General features: G+C 39.6%; 1 pseudogene; it reads left to right on the plus strand.

Moving 5' to 3' along the window:
• Positions 1–4,564: 4,564 nt before the first annotated feature.
• Positions 4,565–4,680, plus strand: LOC111741414 (annotated as a pseudogene).
• The last annotated feature ends 4,897 nt before the right edge of the window (positions 4,681–9,577 follow it).

Genomic DNA, 9,577 nt, shown 5'->3' on the forward strand with positions numbered 1-9,577 from the left:
TTATTGTCTGACAAACGTCATGGTGTAAATTTCTTACCAAGGACTATAAACAAATTTATAGGCATATATGTGAACATGTGCATAAACAACTCAATATATATTGTTTTACCTTAAGTCACTCTTCATTCATTTTATCACTAAAGTGAAGTACAAAACACAGCAAGTTCAACATACCCATCAAGTTTTGTTTCTGAGTTATCATTAGTTAGCAAAGGTTATCATTACTAAAACTTTTAGAGTAAATGTTTGTTTTTTGTAGACTAATAAAAATCTGTCACCAACTGGTACTGAGTGGCTAGGAAACACACCTGGCAAGGTGCTCTGTGTTCAGCAGGTGCTCAATTCATGGACTAGTAAGAATCACAGTCACTTACTTAGTTCTTCTCATGTGCCAGACATGTCAAACTCTTTATGTGGCTTGGTTTATCTTGTCTAATTCTCATAACTATGAAAAGTACTATGGTTATTTCCATTTTCATGCGGAGAAACTGAGGTTTAAAGCAATTAAGTAACTTGCCCAAAGTCACCAAGCAGCAGGACCTGGGTTTGAAACCAGGTCTGTTACTTGCCAAAGCTCGTAACAGTAGGGAGAAGAAAAGGGAGGGGATGGGAGGGTCCTGGGCAGCCAGCTCTTCATGCTGCCTCAAGCTTGCTGAGCAATGCTCTCTATCCATACTGTGGTGCTTGTCTAATTAACGAACAAAGAACTATTTCAGAATTCATATTGATCACACTCCCTATCCATTCTGGTTGACACCTGATTGAATCATCGAGATCAGGTTTCTCAATCTCACCAACACTGGCACTTTGGGATAATTTTGGGTTGTGGGGACTTGTTTTGTGCATTAGAGGATATTTAGCAGCATCCTTGGCCTCTACTAGATGCCATAATACCCCTCAAATTGTGACGATCAAAAATGTCTCCAGACAATGCCAAATGTCCCATGGGGAGCAAAGCCACCCCATATGGAGATCACCACACTAGATACCAGAGGTAAAAGGATATTAAGTTTCCACAGAAGTGATGATGAATGTCGCCAGAGGGCAGGAGCTTCTGTGGGTAGGGCTGGAAGGTGTCTGAGAATTCTTCAAGTGGAGAAACCCCTCTCATGGTCCTAGCTTCATTTTGACCTCAAACTCAGTGAAAAAGGCCAATATGCTAACCAGCCTAAAAGAAGCCTCAGGCCCCACAGGCTTGCAGGTAGGTGGGGTAGGAGGTCCCTCCAAAAGGTTCCAAGGGCTATACTCGGCCTTCCCAGTGTCACCATCTGCCAGGATATTTGTGTATATCTGGGAAATGGTCCTTTCTTCCATAGCCATCTCTGCACCATTCATTTGACCTGAAGTATAAACAGTGAAATGGTGACCATTCCAGGGATGACTTTAGGGGTATGCAAGGTATGTGAGAAGTGCCCCAAGCTAGTGTTGGCCTCTCATGGCCCATCACAAAATGGCCAGTGGCCTTGAGAGCCCTTTGTCCCAAGGTCCCACATGAAGCCTCAAACAAAATCTTAACAACATCTCCAATGTTATATATGTGCTGAATCTTTGCATATGTTCGAAAGCACTAACTTGTTTAACATATATACTTAAAATATATCATAATTTTCATGTCTATTTTTGAATTTCTTTCATTTTTGATATCCCATCTTGACTGCTGGCATGGCCTGCTTTTATCATTATAAGGAAAAATAAGGTGCATGAGGAGTGTGATTTCCAGGGACTAGAAGACCCTGGGCTCCCAAATTGTTCCTGAAATGCTCAGATTAATGCTAAAAATTCCATAAAAGCTTCCTATGCAATGTCTTACATTCTAGGATAATTTTTTAAATAAAAAATATCCCTAGGAGAATGCACAGACCTCTCAACACTCAATCATGAGAAAATAGACAAGCCAGTTTAAGAAATGGTTAAAAGATTTGAACGGTCACTTTGCCAAAAGAAGATATACAGATAACAAGTAAACACATGGAAAAGATGATCAACATCATTAGTCATTAGAAAAAAAGCAAATTAAAACCAGAACAAGATACTATTGTATACATTTAAGAATCGCTAAATCTAAAAAGACTGACCATACCAAATGTGGTAAGGATATGTAAGAACCAGAACTGCTGGTAGGAAAATAAAAATAAAGTGGTACAACCATTTTGGAGAACACTTTGGTAGTTTCTTAAAAAGTTAAATGTACACCTGCTAAATGATTCAGCCATTGTACTTCTAAGTATGTACCCAAAAGAAATGAAAGCTTCTGTCCACATAAAGATCTGTACAGATATATTCATAGCAGCTGGAAACAACCCATATGCCTATCAATAGGTGAATGAATAGACAGACTGAGGTACATTTATACAATGGAATACTACTCAGCAATAAAAAAGGAAGGAACTGTTGATACACACAATATGAATGAATTTCAGACTTATGCTGGGTAAAAAAAGCCAGAGGAAAAAAGAATACATACTGTCTGGTTTCATTTATGTAGAATTCTAGAAATGCAAGTAATCTATAGTTATAGAATGCAGATCAGTTGTAGTCTGGGGATCTAATGGTGGAGCAAGGAGTGGGATGGGGATTACGAAGGAACGTAAGGAAATTTTTTGGGCTCATCACCTTGACCATGGTTATGATTTCATGGGCATATCTGGATACTAGACTCAATAGAATTATACACATTAAAGATGCACAATAGGATGGAACCCTGGGTCCTGTGAGGGGAACAGAGGCACAGTCATTAACTAGGTCCACCTGGGTGATTTCTCCATTTGTCTCTCCTCAGCTGAGCACAGAAGTTGTAGCCATCATTCTCCAGTACTGCCTGGATAGTGTTACTAGAGGGAAGTGTGAGAAACTCATAAAAAATGCAGCAGCTTAAGCGGGGAAGAGGGAGTGAAAGCCCTATTGTGGCACCTTCTCATACTACCTGAAGGGTACCCTTTATCTGGGTGAATCCTCTTGGGGCCAGAAGAGAGTAGATCAAAATACACTGGATATATTTGCATGGCTAAAAGTCCCTCTAAGAGAGTAAAGGGTGCCTCCTCCCCAGAACGAAGAAAGTGGCGGAGCAGCTTGGATTCCCTCCAGCATATTCAGGCCAAAAAAACTGTGCAGTGTCCCAGTGTTCACTGGGGAAATCAAACACACACACACACACACACACACACACACACACACACACACACACACACACACACAAACACTCACAGCACCAGAGCGAGCAGCCTCCCAGACTGGGGGCTGCAGGTGCAAGCTCCAATTAGAGCAGCCGGCCTTCCAATACCTTTTCATCCTGGACAACAAGAACAACGGCTGGGCCTCGGCCCCCGGCAGGGATTGAGGAAGTCCCCGGAAGGACTGCCGACCAGACTGGGGGAAACAAAGACTGTCCAGAGAAAAGCAGCTCCTGTGAGTCGAACCTGAAACTCTAGCTTCATTTTTCCAAACCCCTTGTGAGAATTAGCCAATGCACATTTTTGTGGAAAATCAGTCACTGGCCACAAGGAAACAAACAGCCTTCCAAGGCCCGCCACTTCCTTATAAATTATCGTGCAGAGTTTTCTTTTGCAAAACAGTGAGGTGCAGTATTTCTACACTGGCATAATGGTGTCAGTTGTTTCCACCATTGATAACAGCTCCCCCTAAACTGATGTTTTTTTCAGAGTTTTGGATGCAGGGAGATCCCTCTTTAACTGGTGGTTCTTTATCATTAATATATCAAGGCTTAAAACAAAAGCACTTGTGACTGTTTTTAGCAAAGAGGCATGTGTGACATTCTAGCCAGTGCTCTATCCTCAGCAGAAAAACACTAAGACCACATACTCATTTTCTCTGCTCCTCATCCTACTCTCTCCCTCCTCATGTGTCTTTCATTGACTTTTTAAAGAGAAGGTAGGAAGGTTGAGAAGCTCATTCCACAGACAAGGAAGCGCTCCAGAAAAAAAAAGACTTCTCTGCAGGCTCGTCCTCCTGTGGGCTCTCTGGGCTACTTTGCCACACCATCCCCTCTGTTAGGGGTTGCTTCCTCGACTTCCTGACAATCTTTCTAGTTTTTAATAATGAAATCTCCAAAACAATGCCAACAAAAGAATGTTAAAAACCTATATTTCCACCACCACTGTCATACTATTTTTTTGTGATTCTCTCCAGATCTCATCATCGGCCATGCTTTTCGGTCTACCGAGTGTGTGTGCGAGCATGTGTGTGCATGCCTGCGTGCATGTGTGTGCGTGTGTGTGTATGGGTTTGTTGTATCTCTAATTATTCTTCTGACTTGGCTGGTAAATTACAACAGAAGATATAGTCCTTTTGACACTTTCACATCCGAAAACAGTCAGTTCTCTTTAGGGAATACTAAGTGTTCCTGGGGAGATACACAGTTAGTTTCCTGTGAGCCTCTGGTTACAACAGTCTCATTAATTGATCAGTTCATAATCTTGTGTGTTTCTGTTTACAGACACATTATTTAAAATACAGTATTGGGACGTGGTTCCATAGTGTAGCGGTTAGCACGTCTACTACACGCGGAAGGTCCTGGGTTCGCGCCCCAGTGGAGCCACGGGCCATGGTCTATGGCCATGCCACCCTGAACTAGCCTGATGTCTGATCTCAGAAGCTAAGCAGGATCGGGCCTGGTTAGTACTTGGATGGAACACCACTTAGGAAGACCAGGTGCTATAGGCATAAATAATAACAATAATAAAAATAAATAAATAAATAAATAAATAAATAAAATATATTATTGATTCATTAACATTGAACTGCCAGCACTATGACCTGTGCCTGAAAGAAGATAATCTAACACATCTATATTCTCTGTAAGGCATGTCAAGCCCTCTTGTGCTTAAGGACACCAGACGGCACTTCAGAAATACATTTGGGAGCCAATTTTTTAATTGACATACAATTTTATATTAATTTCAAGTGCACAACATAATAATTCGATACTTGTTTATATTACAAATGACCACCACAATAAATCTAGTGAACATCCCTGATCATATATGGTTATAAAAAAATTTTTTTCTTATGCTGAGAATGTTAATATCTACCCTCTTAGCTACTGTCAAATATGCATGACAGTTATTAACTATAGTCACCATGCTGTATTGGGGCCTATTTTAAACAGTGAAAATTGAGTCTCCAAATTTCAAGCAACGTAAAGCACAAAAATGCAAAAAAAAGAAAAAATGTGACACTAAATAGACCATGCAAAGAACACTTTTTTACAGTGTGAAAACTGAAACAAGAAGACAGAGCATCATCTGGGAATCTGCAGTCAGGCGACTCAAATTTTTCGCTGCCCTGCACATATTCGTGAATAACTGTGAAAGTGCTCTGAGTATTGATTTGAGAGTTACAAATAAATTTTAGTAATTAGGCAAACTTGCAAATATGGAGACCGTGAATAATGAGGATCAACTCTATCTATATTGTATCGATGCAGTATGTTGTAAAGACAGGAGTGGGTAGCCATTCATATTTCCTTTGAAAATAGTTCGTTGTTTCTTGCTAAAAATGCTACTATGATGGCTGCCACCTATTATGATAAATCATTTCCTTCTAACGTGGTGATTTTAGGAATAGCTGGTGAGAGCCTTATTTCTTGCTTCCAAGATCATCTCCATAATTGCTAGGTCTGGTTGAGTTGAGTCCATTTGGGTTAGAGTCAAAAAGTCTGTGTTAAATGGTGCTTCTGGCTTCAGACTCTATCAGCGACCTGACCTTCAACAAGGCAGACATTTTCTCATCTGGAAGAGGGAAAGTCCATAGTTCATCAATTCTAAGACGCTTATTCTTTCACATCTTACTTAACATATCTGAAATTGTTTTTTGTTTTGTTTTCCAATTGATGATGTGTCATGATTTAATTGTCAGCGTTCTGTTTTCTTCCTGGATGGTACATAAAGTAAGGTGCATATTTTACCTTTTGGCATCTTAGAAGTGATGAAATACAGCACTGACGATACCTACCTCATGGCACTTGAGGATCAAGCAGTGCTACAACTTCACAGGGTTGTCGCGAAAAAGTAAATAACATGTGAAAGGGTAGGTATGATGCAAAGTACTTGCAGATGAAGGAATTATTATCACGACTTGGGAAAATTTTCTTGCTCCTGGAATAGATCAATTCTTTACTTTTGTTCTTCAAGAAATTTAATAAAATTTGCGTCATCAGCCCCTACCACTCTGATTATATTTTTCATGTAATGGTTGGTATAAACAGATTAGTTTAGTGGGTCTCAAAAGATTTTTTGGTCACTGGAAATAGGGTCTGAAAAGAGTTTGAGAACTCCTTTGAGGAAAGTGAAACACAAGTTTCTTGGGAGCCAGAGCAGTCCTTTCTCTGTGCCCGTGGTATTGCAACGGTGTGGTTGCATCTGATCCTATGATTGGGGTTCTCTTTTTTGCATTATGAGATTTTTTTTTGCCTACACAAATTGGATTTCCTCTCAAAAAACTGCTTTTGCTTATCACCTCAGTTGATCTTTTCTGGGGAAAGAGGGAGGTTACCTAGATTCTTTATACCACAGAAAGCTTATAACATCTTCACTCCATATAGATGCTTTAAAAACTACAATCCTTAATTATGTTTTCTTGTATAAATTTGTTTGCTTCTTGATAAAAAGCATTTGTTTGCTCCTTAATGTAAAGAGGCAATATAAATGCAAGAAATTTCTCTGGAGTCTAAATATGGACATACGATGGGATCAGCTAATTGGATGTGTAGGGCTGAATACGTGCTGAGGGTTTGCTCCCTGGTAGCAAAATATGCAGGCTGCTTTATCTGCTGTCCTATTGTCAAATTGCTATCAAAGTAAATGAATAAAGGGAAAGTGGCAGAAACCAGGATTCATCAGGCTCCTTTTTTGTGCCATTTTGTGAAGTGCTTGTGTAAAACTGTTTCAACACACTTATATATGGGTATTATCATTTCCATTTTACTGTTATCAAAACCCGACACTAGAAAGTGAAATGATTAGTTTAAGTTCACAGGAGTAATAAATAGAATCACCTTAACACCCAAGTCCTGTCTCAAAGCCCTACTCTAAGAGGCAAAAAAGGGCTAACCAGTGTCTCAGAGGTGCTATTACAATTCCCTTGCCATCCGCTTTTCTTCTCTGAGGGGAATTTCAAACCTAGTTACTTTATTCACATTGTTATCTTATAGCAGCAATATGCATAAGCAGGTACTTGCTGAATTTTTTGAGACAAGGAAGTTTTGTTTTTCCTCAAGCCAGGCAACGATATAGCCTTCACTCCACTATGCCTCTTCTCTTAAAAATAAAAAAAAAAAAAAAAAAGGTGGAGGGAAGGAAAGGAAAGAAAAAGTAATAGATGTGTGTTCTTAATGAGATTCTTCTCTGATTTCTGTTCTGAGTAGCAAGTATTGTCCTCAGGAGTTACTACTTTTGGAGTGCTGACCAACAAAGATTAGTATCCCCTTTTCTTAAATGTAGTGCTGGAACACAGAGATTTTAATTGACCCATCCGATGTCACATGTGAATTAGCAATGGAGCCAGGAGTGAGGCCCAATACTCTAATTCCCCTTCATTGGCCAAATCAGCCTACACTGCCTTTTATGTACACTTGGTAAATATTTACAGCTTTAAATATCTTCCCAGCTGCAGTTAGGACAAGAAGTACTTTCTTGTACATGTATATCTGCATATACATATAAAACAGATGTGAGAAACATAAACTTGAAATAAATGGACACAATACCCCTGATTATAAAAGTACTAGATTAAAACCTAAGAGACCCAAAAGTTGATCCTACCTTGTCCTTTTCTATCTCAGTTGTCCTTTAATGTTCTGGGCAGAGAGCATAACCCCTGACTGAATGATCTATAGTCTGTGGCCACTTAGAAGTGCACTGATGAAAAAGGATGAGGAAAATGTCCACTGTGTGGCAACTTTCTCAAGCTCATGATACTTTGGAACATCCTATGTTGAAAAAAGTAGTAGAAGCCCATTATAAGATGGCTGGTTTTTAATGCATTGAATAGAATATCGATCAAATCATGCCGCTACTTCCTAATAGATATGTTTTCTATTAAATCATATATAACTTACACCAAGATATTCATTCTATTTCTCTTTATAATAATATTTAAATAATTATAATATATCAACACTGAATGCATTTGTTTTATTCTTAATATGAGATACTTGAGGAAGGAGAATATCTAAATGAAAAGATAAATGGCAGGCCTCATTCTAACTGCTTGTTTTCCAAAAGGCGGAAGGTGCCACCTTTCTCCCTCCTATTTCAAAATGCTGGGGAAGGATTCTAACTGACTTGATGAATCGACTGCCCCTTGGACCAATACTTGTTATCAGAGAGAAATGGACTATGGTCAGCCAAGGCTGGGTCATATGCTCACCCTTCCTGTGGGGTATAAAGATGAGCAGTTTGAGCAATGACACCCATGATCACAGCCCTACCAGGACCAGGGAGTGGTGAATGAGCTCCCCAGAGGAAAGGGAGTGCCAATGCCAGAAGAAGGGTAGAAAAATGAGCTAGGCAGGCAAAAGAGTAATAATTAGATTAGCTTGTTCCACTGGGCTTATGATAATAATTATTATAAAAATCCAGTTGGTATTGGGTGCCCAGATTTCCCACCATCTTCAATGTAGAATGTTTACTATGACAGACATGACTTTTAGTACTTCATAACCTAGTGAGCTGATTTGCAATTAGTGTTATTAACAAGAATATTAGTAACAAAATACATTGCTCTCAATTGGTTTCTGCACAGAGTTCCAGAGCTTCCCAAATAATATTTTGTGAATTCTAGGAGGTCTCTTGTGAAGTAGCTGGCACATATTTTGCTATAAAGCCTTTCTAGTGAAGGAGAAACTAGGCTCTAAAGAGGTTACACAATCTCCCCAAGTTCCACAACCAGCTTGTGGCCAAGCCAGTAAAGCCTTGTCTTACGTCCTGACTGTGGGGATCAGCTCCCTTCTGCTTCACCATTTGGCCCAGATGAGAAAGATTGATGTTAATGAGGATTCCTATGTCAAGCACTAGTGTGATTGGTTTTTAATGGTTTTTATTTTCATCTTACAAGGAAAATAGTATATCCTTCCCTGGCTAAACACTATTTCAGGAAAAGCCACAAACTAGCCCTCTGAGTCCTATTTACAAAACTGAACCCAACATAACTCTGTTGAGTTGGCAAAAACTGATAACCTCACTCCAGCTTCCTTGGCCATGGCCCACAGAACAAGGGTCTGTATTTCTGGATATGGCTGTGCATTCTTAGTTTATCATAGATGGGAGAAGTGAAACGCTCTATAAAAAAAATGAGGTGCAGAAACCCTTGGAAAGGAGATAATAAAAGGAAAATGTAAAAGAGAAGAAGGAAGAAGAGAATGTAAAGAGACTAAGAAAATCATAGTGCACGGTGGACCAAAGAGAATAGTGAAGAACCAAGTTTAGAAGGAGGTGGTGTGAAAGTTCCTGGAGGCCAGGGAAGCTAGCAGTACTGAATCTCTACTGTGTGCCATGGACTTACACATCTATTCTCTGGTTGCATTCAATGTCATCATCATGACATCCTTGCAAGGGGATGC

Source organism: Pteropus vampyrus, unplaced genomic scaffold, assembly GCF_000151845.1.
Source record: "Pteropus vampyrus isolate Shadow unplaced genomic scaffold, Pvam_2.0 Scaffold77, whole genome shotgun sequence".
NCBI classification, from domain to species: domain Eukaryota; kingdom Metazoa; phylum Chordata; class Mammalia; order Chiroptera; family Pteropodidae; genus Pteropus; species Pteropus vampyrus.